The sequence below is a fragment of the Curcuma longa genome, chromosome 4 (genome assembly GCF_044706935.1).
Source record: "Curcuma longa cultivar G26 ecotype Majalengka, Jawa Barat chromosome 4, ITB_CL_G26_1.1, whole genome shotgun sequence".
Lineage (NCBI taxonomy): Eukaryota > Viridiplantae > Streptophyta > Magnoliopsida > Zingiberales > Zingiberaceae > Curcuma > Curcuma longa.
The window spans coordinates 22,129,530-22,134,361 of NC_133864.1; positions in this window are offsets into that span (position 1 = coordinate 22,129,530).

The window sequence follows — 4,832 nt, forward strand, 5'->3', positions numbered from 1 at the left end:
ATTAGTTGTTTGGTTCCTTCGGTTTCAGATAATAGCACTGTTCAGTATCAGTTTCATCTGTTTTGTATCAATGATGGAATTCTAGAATCGAGATTGCATCACGTTTAGCTAAAGAATTGGTATCACGTTTAGCTAAAGAATTAGTGTTGTTGCTAGTTTAGTGCATTTGCTAGTTTAATCACATTGCCTTAGTTTAGTTTAGTTTTCATGAATTGCATTTCCTTTAATTGTTGATTTCATTTTCTTGTTAAACTTCTATGTTTGCATTTAGGTCCATAGCCATTTGTTTCATGAATTGCATTTAAACTTGCATTCTATTTCATTTAACGTCTCTTTCATTTACATTTCAATTGGAAAACCAAAATCCCCATTTATATTTGAAAAACCCAAAAATAGAACGACATCTTAGCTTGATTTCAACTCTTTACTAGTCCTTGGAAAAATACGACTCGTGGCCCCTATACTTACATTTGTTTGTGAGCTAAGGGTTTTCGATTATAAATTCTAATTTGAGGCTCATTCGTGACACTAGTTGTGGGCTCTATCTGATACCATGGGCGGTATTCAGGAAGAGGTTCGGGGCACTTGAATTTATATCCAGGTGCCCGGAATATGTTGGGTCGGGCTTTGGGTTAAGTTAGTTTAAAGTTTAATTAAGGTTAGTTAGTTAGTTAAAACTTTAAAGTGTTAAGTTAAATTAATTAAAGAATTAATAAGATTAAGTTAAATTAATTAAAGTGTTAAATAACTTAATTTAATTAATTAAAGTATTAATTAGGTTAAGTTAATTAATTAATTAAGTTCAATTAATAAGTTAAGTTTAATAAAATTGATTAAGTTCAATTAATTGGTTAAGGTTAATAATTTTATTGATTTTTAAATAATTTGTTAAATTTAATAAATTTATTAAGTTTTAAATAATTTGTTAAATTTTAATTAATTTGATAAGTTTTAATAATTTTTTAAGTTTTAATAATTTATTAAGTTTTTCTAATTCCATCTCACCCATTTCTAGATTATTAAATAGTTAATCATATGGGTTGTGTGAAAGAATTTTTAATTTTTATCTTGATTAATTGAATTATAATTTTTTAAAATTTGATTAACCTTGAGTTAGATTCAAGTTTAACTTTTTGACTAATTAAGTGTGTATTTCAAGAGTCATCTTCGAGATAGTGGCGAGGCACAGGGGCCTTCTTAGGTATCGAAACAACGATCACTTTCTAAGACAAAGCTAGTTCAAGAAATTATACACTTAACCAATCTAGGAAAAAATTCTGATCTAACTAGTCTAGGGTTTTGCGAGGTAGTTTCGATTAGTTCCACTCAACTAAGTAAATCAAATAAGGTACTCCTTACCCCCACTTGACCACTTATACTGAGTTTTTCTAGCTTACTATTATCTCGTCTCAATCACCCTGGTACTAGGTTGAGCAAATATTAATCAAATTTGTATCCTTACCTAACCTAGGTTCAATCTAAGTACACAAAAATAACAAATAAAATAAAAGCAGACAATTCTATTTAACATGGATAGTTTTGGATCCCCTAGATCGTGACCCCTATCGGGTCTAATCAAATAGTGTATTTGATCCTTGGAAACTCAGTAGCGGTTTAGTCTAATTGGATTGGTCATATTAGACTTAGGAACCTATGCTTGGACTCAGAATTTTTTCGGTCGATTAAGCAAAGACAAGTAAGTCCTATGTCTGGCTTTGTGTCCAAGCCCAGATCTGTCGTTGTACACATTCCTTTGAGTTCCAAGCATCATATCAAGATACTTGGAGCCCGAAATGAACTTTTCCAACAATTTTTTCAAGTCGTCAATCTGAAATTTTAAATTAGAATTTCTTCCTCAAGTTTGACTTAAGTTGAAATTCCAACTTGAACATTTTCAGTTGGTGAGCTGATTTTGACTTTCTCCTTGAGGAGTGCCACCTTTTGGAGAGAGTCAACTTGGGCACTGGACTTTACCAGTTTCTTAGTTAACAGTAAATAATCGAATACAATTTCTTAATACTTACAGAGCTATTAGGACCTTCTAAACGAATACGGATCCGTGGCTTGTATTCAATTTTATCTCTGACTCTGTGTCTAGTTCGGTCTTGGTCTCTGCGATTTCTTCTCATGCTAGGAGAGCTAGGAACCTTATATTTGCTTCTTCCTTTGAATCTTCCGAAGATGACTGATCCCAGGTAGCCTTGAGCGCTTTCTTCTTCGACTTGCACTCCTTCTTTTGGTTCGGGCATTCAACCTTAAAATGCCCCTTCTCCTTGTAGCCGTAGCACGTGACTTCGATCTTGTTTGTAGATGTTTTATTCAAGCTAGCCTTTTATACCATTTTCTTCATTTCCGATTGTTGAACTCCACTCTTCTTCTTGAGCATCTTCCAAACTAGATTTACTAGTTCGGTGGCAATCTCTTGTTTTCTTTCTGAACCTGATGATCCTTCGAATTCTTCTTCAGCTTGTTTTAGATCTTTTTTCTTTCGTCTGTCATGCAACAAGAGCAATCCCTTTCTCGATAGGATTAGCGTTAGTTTATTCGTGCAGCTTAAATTTAGAAAATAATTTGTCTAATTTGATTTTTGAAAAGTTCTTGAAGACCTTATACACATCAACCATTGATGCCCACAAGGTGTTCCTCGGGAACACTTTCAGTGCATACCTAATAATGTCCCGGTTCTCCACGGGTTGTTCAATGGCGTGTAGTCCATTGAGTAAGTCCTGAATCCATGCGTGTAACCTACTTGCGGATTCTCCTTCTTGCATCTTAATATTGTAGAGTTTGTTGAGCAGAAGGTCGCACTTACTCACTTTAGTGTCAGAAGTCCCCTCATGAAGCTCGATGAGTTTGTCCGATAAGTCTTTAGCGCTTATGAATGGACCAACCTGGTTGAGCTCTTCCTTGGTTAATCCGCATTGGAGCGTCTGGGTTGCTTTAGCATAGGCTTCTATCTTCCACTTCATGGTTGCGTCCCATTTTTCACATGACTGTAGAATGTCATCGTTGTCTATGGGGATTGTAAATCCTGTCTGGATTACAATCCACATCTCCACTTGCATCTTGAGGTGGTATTCCATTCTACCCTTCCAATAGATGAATTCCTCCCTAGAGAACAATGGTGGTATGATGGTAATGTAGCCTTCCTGTGGGCCATTGATTTCGCACACACAAAAAAAACAATAAGAATGTACCAAGACTTGATTTTGGATTAGTAGTGCGGGAGAAATAATAAGGTAAAAAATTAGAGCGAAAAAAATAAAAATAAAAAATCGCTCGATTAGTGGTTGCACTAAGATTGAACACCCCTCTCTCTGATACCAATTGTAGGATCGAATAGGAGCGCTAGAAGGTGTAAATAGTGTTATTTCACGTTTTCACTCTTTTACGAAAAACTTTGTGTAAATTAGAACGTGCAGCGAAAAAGTATAAGAATGAATATAGTTAGTTTTACTTGGTTCACAGCCACAGGCTGTTACTCCAAAGTCCACTATCAGTGATCATTTCCAACGGACAATTCACTAAAACAACTCCCTTCTTACAATAGGTAGTTTACCGCTTTTACAAATAAGTTAAGATTAGTAGAAATATATCGTCCTAAGAATGTAAGTACAAAAAGCGAAATTTAATTACCGACCAAGTAGTAACAAGTTTGCAATACTTAGTGCAGCTCTTTGACATGACGACAGCATTCCAGATTGAAAATTTACACGTAGGAGGTCATCATTGAGGCGTATTCAGATGATCCTAGGGTTCCCTCTTTCAGCTGCTTATATGGACTAATCTAGGCACCTGGAATTTGTAACACCCGAAAATTCTTAAAAATAATTTTAGAAATATTCTATGATTTTTCAGGAATATTAGAATATTTTTTTAGAATTTTTGAATTAGCGGAAGTAGCAAAAATAAATAGGAAGTAAAATATCCAAAACGAGATTTGAACCCGCGACCTATAGGAATTTGCAACTCTTAAGATATTTCCAATTACCAAAGAGCCCCAGCAAGGATGTTCCAAAAAAAAGGAATTGAATTTTATTTATCGGTGAGTTAGGTCTAGGAATCACTTAATATAAATAGGAGACTTAAGAGAGGATTTTGATTATTTTCGAAAACCCTTTCCTCACCTCTCGCCCAGAACGCCATCGCCCCTCTTTTCTCCTCCCTCTCGGTGCCCCAAACCTGAAGAACGAGGATTCCGTCCCCTAGAATCACAAGGAAGGCTTCCGAAGAACTTCTTCTTCAAAGACGCTCCTCTCCGCAAGAAGAACACGTAAACGTAGGAAGATCGCCGAGAAGATCTTCTTCTCCAAGACCCTAACAGAAGAATTGTAAGGAAATTAGCGCAGGAGGTAAGTACCTCTCACCTGCATTATAAGTAGCTCCGTTCGTATGCATAAATCCATAGTTTTAGTTATTCAAAAATTTATGTATGTATGTGGAGATTAGTTTCTCCTACAGAATTTAAGGGCACCTCTAGATGGGCTTAGATGTGCTTCCCCCTCTAGTTTGAGATTTAGAAGCATGTTAGGTGCCTAGGGTGTGTCTTTAAAGCAAAAAGAGAATTATAGACACGTATTGAGAAAAGTCAAGAAGCTCAAGTATAAGTTTAACATGTATAACATCCTAGACACGTAGGTTTACCATGCCTCAGTAATTATAGACTCGAGTTCGTCCATGGGTGGACTCCGAGATCGCCTAATATATGCAAGGTTAAAGAAAAAAAGTATTAAAGAAAGTATTTTACTTTTTATGACATGTGTTTGGACCCGAGTTCGTCCATGGGTGGGCTCTGAGATCGCCCCTAGGCCAGAGATTGCCTAGTAGTACCC